General features: G+C 45.3%; 1 pseudogene; it reads left to right on the top strand.

The window, feature by feature from the left end:
- The first annotated feature begins 8,795 nt into the window (after positions 1 to 8,795).
- On the top strand, positions 8,796 to 9,507 carry LOC121833692 (annotated as a pseudogene).
- Positions 9,508 to 15,179: the final 5,672 nt, after the last annotated feature.

Genomic DNA, 15,179 nt, shown 5'->3' with positions numbered 1-15,179 from the left:
CTCAAAAACGTGGCATGCTTTAAAAAAAAGAAAAAAAAAATATTGCGGTAGGAAATGTCTAATTGAGTCCAATTACCAAGAATTACCTTGATGTTCAAAGCACGCTATTAATGCTGCCCCAACAACTCAAGCAAATAAAAAAAAAAGGTTGTTGGCACATTTAAGCTTGTGAATGGCCTGGTGATTGCACACCACTCGTGCAATCCCCAGGACAGTGCCTCCAGCGCTCCGGCGCGCTGTCATAGCGCTCACATTTTAAGCAATGGTCGAGGCTCATAAAAATTGACCGCAAATCCTAGTTCCCTGCCTTACTGTACAAGCATGGTACCGAAAGCCATGCGCTCCGTTGTTTGAATTTCAATGTATCGGGACAGTACCTGCGACCCAGCGCACACACATTACGGCACATGGAAACTGATTAGGGATTTCGTAATTCATACCAAGCATAGATTCTGCCCGAGCAAGCTTCGCCTCACGTACGACCAGCTCCCCCTGAAGCCTTGCAATTTCAGCTTCCAGCTTGGTCACCTCCTTCCGCAACTGATCGTTTTCCTGATCATGACTGCAGCACTGCGTCTGGAAAACAATAATTTATTTTAACCTTCAACCCCTTGCGTTGGATATATAATTTAAAAAAATATTGTACCTGAAAAATTTAAATATAAAAAGATAAACAGGCAAAAAAAAAAAGGTTTGAACAGTTCTTTGAAGTGCAGAGGCCTAATTCATACATTTCAATTCTAAGTGCAACCTGGAGAAAAGTCAACCAGGTGATGGTTCCAATCGTTCCAACCGTTCATTCAGACCAGAGCTTGGCATCCTGACATCCCCGCACGCTCTTGTCTCCTCCTCTCCCTCAGTGCCTCGGCATACAGCAACAGTCTGCTCTCACAGTAATAGGGAACTTGCGATACACCAGAAGTTCTCTTTTTCCCATACAATATCATTGGTTTCTTGCTGTCACTTAGTTCGTTAGTGAATACCAATTTCTTCACTTCTTACGATGTGCATAATTCACTAACTTCTTAGCTAAGAAGCTCTTCATGAATCTGGCCTCTGGTACCTATTTAAAAGGGGCCCTGCAAGGACTTTTTTACTGGTTTTTAATTTGCACTGAACCTGAGCGCACTAGAGTAGTAACTTAATGAAACTTTTCTTTTCTCGAATTTCGCTGTATCTTAAAAGTTATAGGCAAATTAAAATTACAAAAACAAGCAAAAAATAACCTCCTTCATGACGTCCTTGGTTGCTTGAGTGGCCGTGAACTAGAGTGAGCTCAGCGAGCGCTCACGGCTGCCGCACTCCGTGTCGACGGCTTGAAAGGGCGCCGCTAAAGCATGTTCTGGCTAGGCTGTATGAAGCGGGCAGCCAAAGCAGTTCGCATGGCATTTGCTGCGCGATTAAACACTAATTCGGCATGACACTTCATTGGCCACAAATGACACCAAACACGGGGTAAAGATCACTTCAGAACGGGAGCCACTTCGCGCTGCCATACCGCCAAAGGGTCAAACCGCAAGCGAAAGCTGCTCGCCGAAGGCCTTCGGAACTCTCGGAACCGGTCGGATCCTCGAGCGCAGCGCTGCCGCATTCATCCGGGACCTTTCTACGATTGCAAGTCGTCGGTGCTTGATCCCACTACACCTTTCTAGCATGCGCCCCCATTTCCACAGCTTGGTGGCGGGTATATCGACAGGTCATTTCTTGTTTCCATACTTTGTTAACTGCATTGTTTCTTTTCTGATCTAAAATAGTAAACAAGAACTGCTTTTATAAATAATTGAAACGGTTCGTGCCACTTATATTTTGTATTTTGACAAAAAAGAAGCTTCTGGCGGCTCTGACCAGTAGTAAACCCCGGACCAAAGACGTCACACATCGCAAGTTCTCGGCACCGCAGGTCGCCCCCGTAGGTGAAGGAGGTTTCCGCGTCGTCCAGTTAAAATATGACGCACTGATATTTAGTTACTCTCTCCGTGCCAGCTGGCTTGCTCGAACCCCAAGGGACATGGAAACCGCAAAAAAGGTAGACGCGTAAATATGATAGCAGGGCCCCCTTAATACAAGAACTAGCAAGATGCAAGAACTAGCTAGGACATGGCCAACTGTTATATTTGTACTATATTCAGCCTTGAGCAGGCAGCAGAGCAAAGGCTATACACAACTTCAAGCATGACATATTGGCTGCTGCACAAACGTCACCAAGCATGCACACGAAAAGGTAGCTTTGGCATGCTTGTAATCACATGCTTGCTCACATAAGCAGAGACATCGCAGCAGCCAAATGCCCTGCTTGCAATCCTGTGTGAGTACTATAACCATTTTAATGTGCTCCTACATGAACAATAAATTTTTTCCTGTAGCACATTTTCTGAAATTCACCTTGGAAATTATCACAATAAGCGCCAATTAGACGATGAGGTGCATAGCCAGCCAGCCCCAGACCCCTCCCAACAGGTGACTTAACGGGGAGAATACTGTACGGTGGTTAAGGGCAAGCAAAGCAAATTCGACTGAAGTGTTGAAACAGTGTGAGGTTGGTCTGCCTTTGAGGTAGAGGTCTGCATGAGTTAATATTACTTGATGGAAGAAATTATTGTATGACGGTGGCACCGCCCGCGATAGAAACAACCACAACTCTGCTGGTGCTGTAAAAGAGTTGGAGAGGAGAGATCGCAGTGGCAGAAACCTATGTTTCTAACATCAGAGTTGTCTCCCATTGTGGTCTCCCCTCTCACAACCTTCGCAACAGATTGTGCAAATTATTTGTGATAAAAATAATTCAGGACCAGCTTGGTCCGCATTGACACAGCTTGTAGACATAAATGTAAGGCCCGAGCCAGTTACGATTGCAACCACGAAGCTCGAGCCCGGCCCGCAGGTCGAGCCGGCTTGTACCTTTGCAGACCTCTACTTCAAGCATATCAACAATGTTTCATGCTGTAGAGGCCAGTGAAGTATTACTGATAGTCTGGGGACCTTTAAAGTGCATCATTAAATAATTATAAACAACCACACACATACAAACATACAAGAGGATAAATATTTTAGTTTGCTTTATGATACAACTTACTTCTAGACTTCAAAAGCACAAGTAAACCTGATAAAACACAACTCAACTTTAAAAAAAAAATGCAAGTACTGTGCCTAATAATTTTTATGTTTCTAATCCTATGTACCTTTTTCGGATGCATTTCTTCGTAAGTGGCAGCCAACTTGTTCCGTTTCTTTTCCATCGGCGATTCTGAACCTAAATTATGCAAAAAAAGATATGAATCAACACTTTATAACGTATAATCAAATGCCTCGATTTTTTAGTTGGCTGCAATACCAGAATATTGTATTGCACCCAAGACAACATAATAGTGATATTGTGACTCGGATACATTGGAGGTGTTCTCAGCAACCAAATCGACAGCAACAACAGAGCTACCAGGACAACTGTTTGCAGTGCAGAATCTGGCAAGCAATACAAGAGGTAGCTTAGTGAGGCAATCAACTGACACAAATGGGTGGCCAGCCTTAAAGCCCCATGTTGGTGTGAACACAGATGTGGTAGGCGTGCAATTCAAAGTGTTTCATCGTGCAAACAGAAATATGCAGTGGCCAGATACTTTGCTTTAATTTTTCTAAAAGGCATAGGCCTAACCTGGTTTCAACTTGGGGCACCTTCGCCTTGCAAATGGCGAGCGCTCGCAGATTTGTGACTCTGAGCATCCAGTCTCAACGGCAGAGTGACTGCTCTCAGGTGCACACAATGCAGCAGAGGAGCTGCTTGCTGGCAGCACCGCTGTTCTCACACGGGGGAGTAATGGAGAGAAAACAAATGGAGAGTGCCGGCTGTTCTCTCCACCACTCCCACTTCCCAATGCCTTGCCAACTCTGCATACAGGTCGAAAAGCGCCGTGCTAGGCGAGCAGAGCTCACATTGACTGCCTTAGCTTATAAGGCATCATGTAACCTTTCCAAGGAACAAACATACCCCCAGTAGGCGTGGCACTTTTTGCAAGTCTTGTTAAAGGGATGGTGAACCAAAATTTGGATTTCAGAAAAGAATGCAGGAGCTGTAGGCGGGACGCTACAATCCCTACCACACTACTCGTAAGGCGATATCTCGAATCGATAGCCGTATTTTTGGAAAAAAAAAAAGAGGTCGAGAGGCCGACGAGGTGCGCGACGTCAAGATATCTCGTTTTCTCCTCTCTTCGTTTCGCTCCCTCAAGACGACGAGGCGGAGAAAATGCGAGGCCGTTCCCTCTCCTTCTTGGAGAAACAAGACGTAAACATATCTGTCAAATGCGCCTCCCTTTTTTTTAAAAATACGGTTATCCGTTCGATATATCGTTGTATGAGTGATGTTTTGATGTTTGTAGCATCCTGTTTCACACTTTTGCCGCCGTGCTTTGTGGAATCCAGATTTCAGTTCAGCATCCCTTTAACACCGGCTGTTTGGCGAAAACGTTGATGCTTCGGTACCGCATCGTATCGCTTCGCTGACCTTCGTGCACCTCGTAACTATAGACTTGTAAGAGCACCACATCCCTCTGATATTCACATAACTTTCTATTGTCAAGTTCCACTGGAGCGATCGCTGTCATGGCTGCAACAAGAGTGCTAGCACAAATATTGAAACTGGAATGCTGTGAGTGACTACAGGTCAAACTTCTCCAGAGGCAAGTAGTGCAGCTAACTTCTCTGAAATTCCCAGTGCACTCCGTCACTTTTCCACGGACAAGCTGAACCCGCTCGGCGAGTGCTCCAATGGTTCCAGGTCTACAAGCGGCACACAGAGAGGTCGCTCAGATTTCGCGAGGGGTACAGGAATCCACTCGGCCGAGCACTCATTATTCGCCAGAAGGGGGCTATTAGATGGGCACGGAATAGGCATGCTCCAACGCCCTTTGGTGTTGTCCTAGCTAACTCCATTTCACCTTAGACGGACCGCAACGGGTGCTACCAGCAGTTGGAGATAACCTATTGCTCTGCGAGTGTCACATGACCTTCAGGAGGGGCCCATAGTCACGTCATATGTTTGCAGCACGAAACCGACTGGGATCGCTCTTAACATTCACTGTGGTCCATTGTAACGTGAAACTGAGTACAGCGGCCAGAGCAAGAAACAGTGAAAAGGCCAGGAGGTTGCAGCAGCATTGTGTATGCAAGCTCTCGCTTTGGTGGAGCTAGCTACACCGCTTAGCATCTGAAGCTAGAAATACTCGGTTGTCCAGGAAGCTACGGGCACATAAATTGGCGATTTGGTGAAAGCTATGACTCCTGCATGCCAATCAGAGCAACGATGGAAGGCACTGTACTGCCAGAGGGTGCTTTTAAAGCAAAAACAGTTAGCTTTAAAATGCTGATTTAACAAGAGCAGCGATCGAAGTCTTCAGAATGCTTCGTAGAGCAAAGCATTTGCCCTGTGCCAAGGTATGCAGAGACAGGATATGAGCTTTCAGCAAGAGAGTTTCATGATACAAGCCGCGCCTCATCGCGGCAATTTAGCAACTGTCCCAATAACACAAAGAAATGTTGAGAGATCGCCCTAGCTGGTATGTAACAAACGACGGTGTGGCCTGATGCTTTTACGATACTCTTGGCTACGTGAAGCAGTGAGTTTGTAACCGCCCCAGCAAAAAAGCAAAGCAAATTTGTTGCTAGTTTTTAGACAGCGCTGGTCCTACTGCACTCATCCTACAGTTGAGACTAGAAACTCCGTCTTCAGCGCAAGCTTTCTGCAATTGCTAACACAAGTGCGAACGTGCAGGGATGCGCAACCAAAGCACTGCAGAAGCCAGCGAGCTCGTGCTGAAGGTGGAGCTTCTTGTCTCAGCTTAAGGGTGAATGGAGTATAGTCTGCCACAGTTTTAGCGACATCTGAAACACTCTAGATGAGAAATTTAGCCAGTCAGTAAGACAGCTAGCCTGCAGTTTTTAATGTGCATCACGCAGTATTGCTATACTCACGCATGCCTGTACAATGCTCATCCAGATAGAAACAGGCAGAGGTGGGGGATACGGTTCCCAACAATCCCAGATTTTGCGGGACCGCCCCTTGTTTTTATACATTGTCCCGAGCTCCAACTTGTGCTTGTCGGGACAGCATTGTGTCCCCAATTGGCGAAATATGGGGCAATGAGGGGCAGAAGCCGATATATCAACTCTATCTCCAGCCGCCAGGCATGGTATCATTTTTCCAGCTCAGTGGTCAGGAAAACATCCTGTCAGCCAGTCAGTGACAGCAATTAATTCGAAAAGCGTAATTTGCTATATATTGCACACATTATTAAATAAAATATTAAAACAAATTGAAAAAAAAAAAAACTATTATAAGAAATAAAAGGAAAATCAAGATGACTGTATTTTTGGTTGCTAAGCTGGGACAACCGAAACCGTGCCTGGCGGCTGGAGATAGAGTTGATATCTCGGCTTCCACCCCTCAATGCGGCACTGGGATACAGCTCTGCCACGGCTGCCAACGGAGTCTACTGAAGTGGCGAAGGCGTCGGCTGGAAGCAGGAGAGTTATCATGCCTGTGAGTGCCAAAGCACGCGGATGCGCACACTATAGGTCTCAAACAAAGGTAGCGCAGTAATGCACCTCGCCCACAGCTCGCCTGGTCCGTAATTTTTTGTGGCCGACTGTACCTGGACCAACATCTGATGGAAACGGTCAATAGGTCATGTTTTTATTTTTGTGTATTGTCTTGCATGTATTGCATAAAGAAATGTTATGTGGTATTCTTGTTATTTATTATGTATACAGGGTGTTTCAGAAAAACTGGACAAATTCAATATCGCAAAAACTGCGTCGCAACAAAAAAATTTGTTCCTGGGTCAGGGGCTTATTAAGGAAAATTATTAAAGTTTGGGATAATTATGTTAAAGGACACATGCAAAGGAAAAAAACATTTTTTTTTAAACGGCTTAGATGGAAAAAGGACGCCATAAAACGATTTTACAACGAAGAAAAAAAAATTTTAGAGCTATATTTACGGCGCAAAACGAATTTGTAGTTGGCGCCCGCGGGCACCGCGGAAAAGTGGTCTGTATTTATCACGTGACTGGTCTTTATTTATCACGTGGTGCTTGCGCTCTTTCGGAAGCTTCTCATGGCCTCTAAAAGTAACTTATTCATCTTTGTTTGAAGTATAACAAAAAACCAAGACGAATAAGTAACTTTTAGAGCCCAAAGGAAACTCCTGAAAAAGCGCAAGCAGACGTGATAGACCTGTGCGCCGGTCAGACGACGGCGGCGGCGCCCCGAAGCAGACGAACTTGTGCGGCGGCGGCGACGGCGGCGTGGAGAAACGCGTTGAAGCGGCGTTCGCACAACGCTCAGCGTGCGGCGGCGACGCAGCGCGGCGGCGCGCGGGCCTACCACGTGACCAGCGGCGGCTCCCGCGAGCGCCAACTACAAATTCGTATAGCGCCGTAAATATAGCTCTAAAAATTTTGTTTCTTCGTTGTAAAATCGTTTTATGACATCCTTTTTCCATCTAAGCTGTCTAAAAAAAATTTTTTTTTTCCTTTGCATGTGTCCTTTAAATATTTTTGCATAATTAATTTTTTTTTAATTGTTCAAGGGCATAGTTGCAATTAGAAAATTGCTGAGCATCATCGAAAAACACTAAATCAATAACTTGGAGAATGATAGAAGGCATGCGCAGCATTTTACGGCTTTCTGAAAAACCGCAAATCTTCAACGGGCTTTTAGGTTTCGGTTTGCAATGGGGGTGCTTCTCGGCCCCGACAACACCGTGCCCCAAGGAGAAATAGTGCAACCAGCCTCTGCTGCGTTGCGCGAGGACAGCGCAGCAGAGCTTGGTTGCACTATTTCTTCACAGGGCGCGTTTGGGAAGTCAGCTTGTCGGCAAAAAAGCTCCAGCAGAGAGGCCGCCGGGCGGAGCTAAAAAAAGGAAAAAACCGAGTAATCTGGGGTGCATTTCAAATGCGTCCCCAGTCATATTTTTGGGTTCTGTCGTTGATGAAGCCATGTTTTGCATTTCACCGACATCAAAGACTATGCTAATGAAGAATCACTTACGTGCAAATGAATATGGAAAATGGCTAAAAGTATCACACAAGGGTGGAACTGACAGCAGGTGCACTGACCCCGTAGAGTACAAGGATACATAGCAAAAATGAATTAGTTCTCAATTTCTAGATAATATTGTGTTTAGTAATTCTTCGTTTTTGTTCTAGGATGGGAAGCTCTACCCTGATTGTAAGATCACCCAAGGGGAAAGCCTCCTGCTCGTCATGGGGCACAGTCTGCGCCACCACAATACGAAAGAGGCAACGGAGAGCTTGCTTCATTTGATTGAAGCTCATTTGCCTTCAGGGACAGCATTCCTCATGTCAAAGTAGCTTTTTTTTAAGCAGTTTTCCGTCTGCAAAAGGTTAGCCTCAATGCATTTTTATTGCCCGGAAACTATGGTTTACCTAGGAGTTGCCAAAGACGATGAAGTTGACATTCTGTGTCCTGACTGTCAGAGCAGTCACGCAATTTCTGCTCTGACAAAAAGTGCCTGCTGCTTTATTATGCTCAACGTTGAAGCGCAGTGCCGTGACATCTTGGAGGATGAAAATAGCTTGATATCATTGAAGCCAAAAAGGGTGTCGCTTGATGTTGGGGACATCATATTAAGCAAAGCATACAATGAGCTGCCCCTGACATCAAGTGACATCAGTGTCACCTGGAACACTGATGGTGTCCCTCTGTTTGAATCCTCGAAGTTTTGCATTTGGCCTTTGCAGCTGCAAATTAATGAGCTCCCTCATAAAGAACGAGCTAGCTCTATCTTGCTAGCTGGTCTTTGGTTTGGGCCTCAAAAGCCAAACATGAACTGCTTTTTGAAACCCTTCGTGGAGGATATGAATCGCCTGTCATCGGCAGGATTTGCATGGACAGACCCAAGTGGTAACACCAGGCACACCCGTGTGTTCCCTGGACCATGTTCAGTCGACACTGTGGCTAGGGCCATGGTGATGAACATGACCCAGTTCAATGGAGCGCATGGGTGTGCCTGGTGCGAGCACATGGGTGAGGTCGTCGTGAAAGGTAAAGGCCATTGTCGCGTTTATCCCACAGATTCGATCGAGACGCCGAGAACTCATGCCTCCTTTGAGAAGGATGCTGCGAAAGCAGATAGAAACTCGGAGCCTAGCCACGGCGTAAAAGGAGTGTCTGTCCTGCTGTTACTTTCTTTTTTCAAGTTTCCCTCTTTTTTTGTAGTGGACTACATGCATGCTGTGTGCTCGGGATTCGTAAAGTACACAGCATGCATGTGGTTTGACAGCAAGACAGCTTTTCCTTTCAGCTTAGGAGGGAAGATCGCTCAAGTAGATGGCAGGTTGTTGAGCCTCCAAACAATACAGGAAATGTCCAGGCTCCCTCGTTCTGTGATGCACAGAAAGTACTGGAAATCGTCTGAGTGGCGCAACTGGCTTTTTTTTTTCTCCGGTTGTGCTCAGAGGACTCCTTCCGTCCGAGTACTACAGAAACTGAATGAAGTTCGTGCATTTGATGCATTTTTTTTTTGTTGGAATCTGTTCCTTTAGACAAACTTCGGAAAGTTGGGAAGAGCATGCGAGCCTTTCTAAGGGAGTATGAAGAACTGTATGGGACACAACACATAACATATAATGCACACCTCCTCCTTCACCTTGCAGACTGTGTGAAGGAATGGGGGCCACTGTGGAATTATTCGGCGTACCCTTTTGAAAGTATGAATGGCCAGATTGTGCAGTTCGTGAACGGTACTAGGTATGCCCAGTGGCAGATTGTCGACAAGTTCCTTATTCTCTCTGCTCTGCCCAGACTCTGTGGTCGTGGCACCTTTTTTTCTGAGCCATCGGTTCGGAGCCTAATGACATCATTAATCAAGAGGTACAAGTTGAGGAAGTTTGCTACATGCCTTTCAGGTTGCTTTTTCTATGGGAAAGCTGTGGTGTCGCCTGAAGGCATCTCATTTAGTAAAGTTAGAATCAACGGAGTCTTATTTTGTGTTGGCAGGCTTGATAAGTCTCGCCGTCTTAACTCCTATGTTGAAGCAGTTTGCGATGATGGAAACTTTATTTTTGGAAGGGTGGTGTCCATCTTGTCGAGAACACGGGAGGACTCTGGTTCTAGTCATTGTCAAAACTCTGTATCTTTTTTCATTCAAGAACTGAAATGCCGGCCTGTGCCTCTAGATATCTCCGCTTCCCGTATTGTGGCCAGGAGCTTTTCTTGCGTAGAACTCTCTGACCGTGTAAAAACAGTAAATGCATTTCAGGTTAAAAAGTGTGTCGCCCTGAAGGTAGACGAAAGCCTCTTCCTCTGTCCTGTTGATGAAACCTACATGTTTGAGGCTGCTTAAACAACATATTTTATAACATAGTTCATAGTATAGTACAAATGATCCTTCAACATAATGCCACGCGCGTCTGCAGGCAAGCCCGCCCGTGGCCGCATGGTTATCGTCTCTGGCTCCTACGCAAAGGGCTTGTAGTTCGATGCCTGGGAGCGGACGCGTCTTTTTGTGATTTCTGTAAATGTCGCGTTCTGGTGAATTCGAGAACATTGTTCTTTATTCTAGGTCCGAATGTTCTATGTGTTGAACCTTCTATGCCAATTATTCCGAAAGCCCACGCGTGCGCACAAGGGGCTTTGCCTGACGAGCCAAATTCAGCCTCTCTCCGGCATTCGATTCTGCTGTTTCGTCACCATCGACGCCTGCAACGCTAGCCTTTTCTATTTTGTTTTAGGCACAAGTTTGCCCATTAAATGTTTAGTTTGCTTCAGTTTTTATCTACTCATCAATTATCATTCGTGACGTTTTGGCTTGCTTGCAGATGCGCATGGCCATGACATACATAGTTCATAGTATAGTAGAAATGATCCTTCACCGTCACAGAAGTTTTTCTTTAGTTATGAAATGCACAATTCAGGATACCTGGATTAGGGTTTGCACTTCATGTGCTCCGAGCTGCGGTGCGTTAACACACTCTCACCGATCCCACGTGTTTTGCTGAAAGCATGTGCTCCGAGCTGCGGTGCGTTAACACATGATCATCGATCCACCCAGTTTGGCTGAAGGAGTTTGTTCCGAGCGGTGGTGCGTTAACACATTCGGTCAGCGATTCCCCCAGTTTTGCATAAAAAATCGTGTGACGGCTCGAACTGTAAGAATACAGGATGTCAACTTCGTCGTCTTTGGCAACTTCCAGGTTTTTCTGAGATTTCTATGCAGTGTGGGCTTCGTGTTTGTTGCTATGACTGAGGTTTCTTTTAGCATGAAACTAGTTATTCTGTATATTTTTTCTAAATTTGTTGCTATGACTGAGGTTTCTTTTAGCATGAAACCTGTAATTCTTTATATTTTTCTAAATTTGTTTCTTTATTCACACTCTCTTCGCTATTGTTTGTATGAACCCTCTAATGTTTTTTGTTCAGCTCTAATTTTTTCCTGTCAAATGTATAGCATGATGGTACCAGCGAATGGGAATATGTAGTTTTTTTTCAATTTTTATTGCTGTGTTTATACTATCATTTGTATTGATTTCTGTTCTGCTCTACTATGTTCATATCAGTATGTCAGTCTTTTTGCATGATGAAACCATTTGATCTGTGAATTAAATCTTGTGGAAAATGTTCTTAAGGGAAGCTTTTGTTCCTGTGGGGCCTTTTGTTCTTAATAAAAATGTTACTATTGCACATACGTTTTGTTTTGTTATCTTATTAATGACCCTGGAAATTGGTAAAAGGTTAGTGACACACAGTGAAGCATACATATAGAAAATGTCCTGAAGTAGGACACGCTAGCTAGGCATCACCTAGCAGATGTCTCGTCACGGACACCTAGTTCTGACACGAAATCGAACAGCCAAAGTATGAGCTGCGAGTGTTCAAGTAGGAGATTTCATTGATCACAAGTGTGTGTATAACACCCACATACTTGTCTATAGCCGGTGACAGGTCAAGAAGGAAGTGGAAGCTCCTCCCACCTCTTTCCACTTCAGCATAGCAAATGGTGGAGGGATGTGACCCCCTCTCCAGCGTTCGCTCTGCTAAAGTGGAAAGAGGTGGTAGGAGCTTCTGACCTCAATTTGTCACCGACTATAGATGACTGCAACAGGACATCTGTCCTTAAAAATATTACACAACAGTTATAAGCATTGGTGCAAACATCACGAACAATAACCAACTTAGTATTATTGTAGTTAATTTATCCTTGTCTGCAACATCACTTCAAATTCAAGACAAATATTTGTGTAGTTTATTTTAAACGTTTCAAGTATTAGGTTCACTCGAGATAATTCGGAACCTACTCATAAAGCCTCGCTTCAAGCAAAACTCTACTAATTTCACTACCATATATACTTTTGATTAAGGTTGCAAATTATTCAAAAATTTAAGTTATTTCATAAAACAATGATATTTTATTGATTGCAGAGTGAATTAAGTATCAGTAAAACAGTGAATCGATCGGTTATAGACAGTGAAATGAAATATCAGCTTGCATTTTAACATTATGTTTGAGGTAGTCGAACAATATCGTACGGAGAGATGTCCATAAATGAGTAAACAAAAATTGTTTGTATGTCGATTATAAAAAAAAAGAAACGTTTCGGCTAACGACATGTTTTTGTTCACGTTTACCTAGCGAGTGTGTTTACTTCCTTTATAACCAAATATCCGACATTCTTGTACCATTCACCTTCTTGGGGAAACATAATTTCAGTGTTTAATTGTACAATGCTTGAGTTAATTGCATCACAATGGAAAAACGATGTCGGCGTGGGCACCTTCTGGGTTTTTAGAATTACCAAAACATACACATAATTTTTTGCTATCAATCTGGCTCACCCATCCAGTCAGACGATAGAGAGAAAGTAGGATGACCCTAGACATCGCACAGAACTAGGATGTCCATAGACTCGCCCTAGGATATCCATAGACTCTCCCAACTCTAGGATGTCTCTAGCAGGGTATTAGGAAGGAATAGGAAATGCTTCCGAAGTTAGGAGGTCTATAGAACGTTGATGCGTGATCCTATAGACGTCCTAGTCACCGTTGACGGCAATCGAGGAATCACTAAAAAGAAAGTCAACTGTCCATATAAATTCACCCCCTACCATAGAATTTCCATAGAGGTAATAGAACTGAAGTAGCCAGTCCATAGAACGTCAAGATCGATTTTTCTAAGGGTGGGTCGGCATGACAAGGGTGGGGACGGGTTGGTGCAGTGCGAGGGGTGTGGGAGGTGGTGTTCCCTAGAGGAGACGGGTTTCAGGAGTCTCGAGGAGGCTGCGGGGATGAGTTTCGAGTGTCGGCTTTGTGTGAAGCTTCAGCAGGTAACTGGGGAATGGGAGGGTAGAGTTCGGGAGATTGAGGCCCAGCTTAAGGCAGAAGGAGAGAAGCGGGTGGGTCTCGAGGCCCAGGTTGAGGAGTTGACTAGGCAGCTTAATCATGAGAGGGAGCAGCGTGTCGGCCTCGAGAAGCAGGCGGAAGAGCTGGGGGAAGTATGGAAGGCGGGCTTAGAGCAGCGTAAGAGGGAGTGTGACAGTAGGGTAGAACGCCTGGAAGAGGTAATTCGAGCGAGTGAGAGTAGCGAGGGAGGAAAGGAGGAAGTGTCAGTTCTAGCGGGACGAACCACCAGTCTGCAGGCTGGAGTCAGTGGTGGTCGGGAGTCCAGCCTGTTGGCTGGCGGGCTCGACGACGCTGGAGAGCTGAGTGACCCTCAGGCGTCGGGAATTCAGGTGACAGGAGATAAGTCGCAGGACAAAGGCCCCCAGGTACCAGGGGGATCTAGGGTACTGGTAGCTCTAACGTAGCACGCGTTAAGAGGGGTGTACATAACAGGGTGAAGGGAGACCAGAGGGTAACCGTAGAGGTCCAGCCAGGGAAGTGTATGGTGGATGCTATGACCACAGCACGTGAGGGGGTGTGGGATAACCGGGAGGGAAGGAACTTAGTAATAGTTCATGCGGGGCTTAAGGATGTGCTCACGGGTAGGAGCCAGAACCTCGGAAAGCAGCGAAACGTGGGAATGCGTAAGCTGAGGGACGTGTCTGAGAATGCGCACGTGATTTTGTGCACCATTCCAGAAGTTCGGGGCAGTCCGGGGTGACGGAGAGGAGGGTTGTCGAAGCCAACCGAGTAATTAAGGGTATGAGTCGACAACTTCGGTACGACGTAATGGAAGTAAACAGGGAAGTGTACGAGGCTGGTTCCCGCCCTTTTGCAGATGGCATTCACTACAGTGAGGCCACGGGTTACAGGGTGGGGGATAGGATGGGCCGCATGGTGACTGCTTTTTTAGGGGGACCGAGGGCCCTGGGGGCACTGAAGTAACTGAAAACCCAACAAAGTCAGGAGAGGCACCCAGGGTTAAAAAGAGGAGAAAACGTAAGAACAGGTATAAACAAACAGCACAATCAGACATTTGATATATTAACATGCAGGGTGGTAGAAATAGGTTAAAATGGGAAGAGGTAGAGGAGCAACAAAGAAAGGAGGATTTAAAGGTGTATGGGTTTGTGGAAACACATCTCAAAGACATGGAGCAGCCACCTTGCAACCCTGACTATGTGTGGGAAGAATGCACCAGAATGGAGGGAACGAGGAAGGGAGGTGGAATTGGAGCATTTATTAAGAAGAATATGAACTTTCAAAGGATCAGAAAGGAGTGCGCCGAACATTTGTGGCTGAAAGGAAAAGTCGCTGGGGAATCAACGGTCCTTGGAGTTGTTTACTTATGGACAGGGACAGGTGCTAAAGAGGAAAACAGAAAAATTATTGATTACATATCAAGAGGCGTTAGTGAGCTAGAGGAAGGCTCTGAATTAATTATTATGGGAGACGTGAATGCCCATATCGAGGGTCTGGATGGGTATGCGGACTCAACTCGAAGCGTATTACTAGAACTGGGGGAAAAACATGACTTAGTTTTATGTAATACCAGTCAGAAGTGTGACGGGCACATAACGTGGGAAACTGGCAATCTACATTCAACAATTACGTACTCATATCACACAAAATATATGGTAAGTTACAAGTAATGAAAACAGATGAAGATGGTTCCAAAAGTCTTGGTACACTCTAAGAAAAAAGGGAGCGTGATTTAGTTACTTCGGGGAGTAAATGCGCTGACACTACCATTAGTCCCCTTGGGGACTAACGGGGATGGGAGCAAC

Source organism: Ixodes scapularis, unplaced genomic scaffold, assembly GCF_016920785.2.
Source record: "Ixodes scapularis isolate PalLabHiFi unplaced genomic scaffold, ASM1692078v2 PGA_scaffold9__187_contigs__length_104089568, whole genome shotgun sequence".
NCBI lineage: Eukaryota > Metazoa > Arthropoda > Arachnida > Ixodida > Ixodidae > Ixodes > Ixodes scapularis.
Note: the sequence above shows the minus strand (reverse complement) of the source record. Positions and strands in the feature narration are given on the sequence as shown.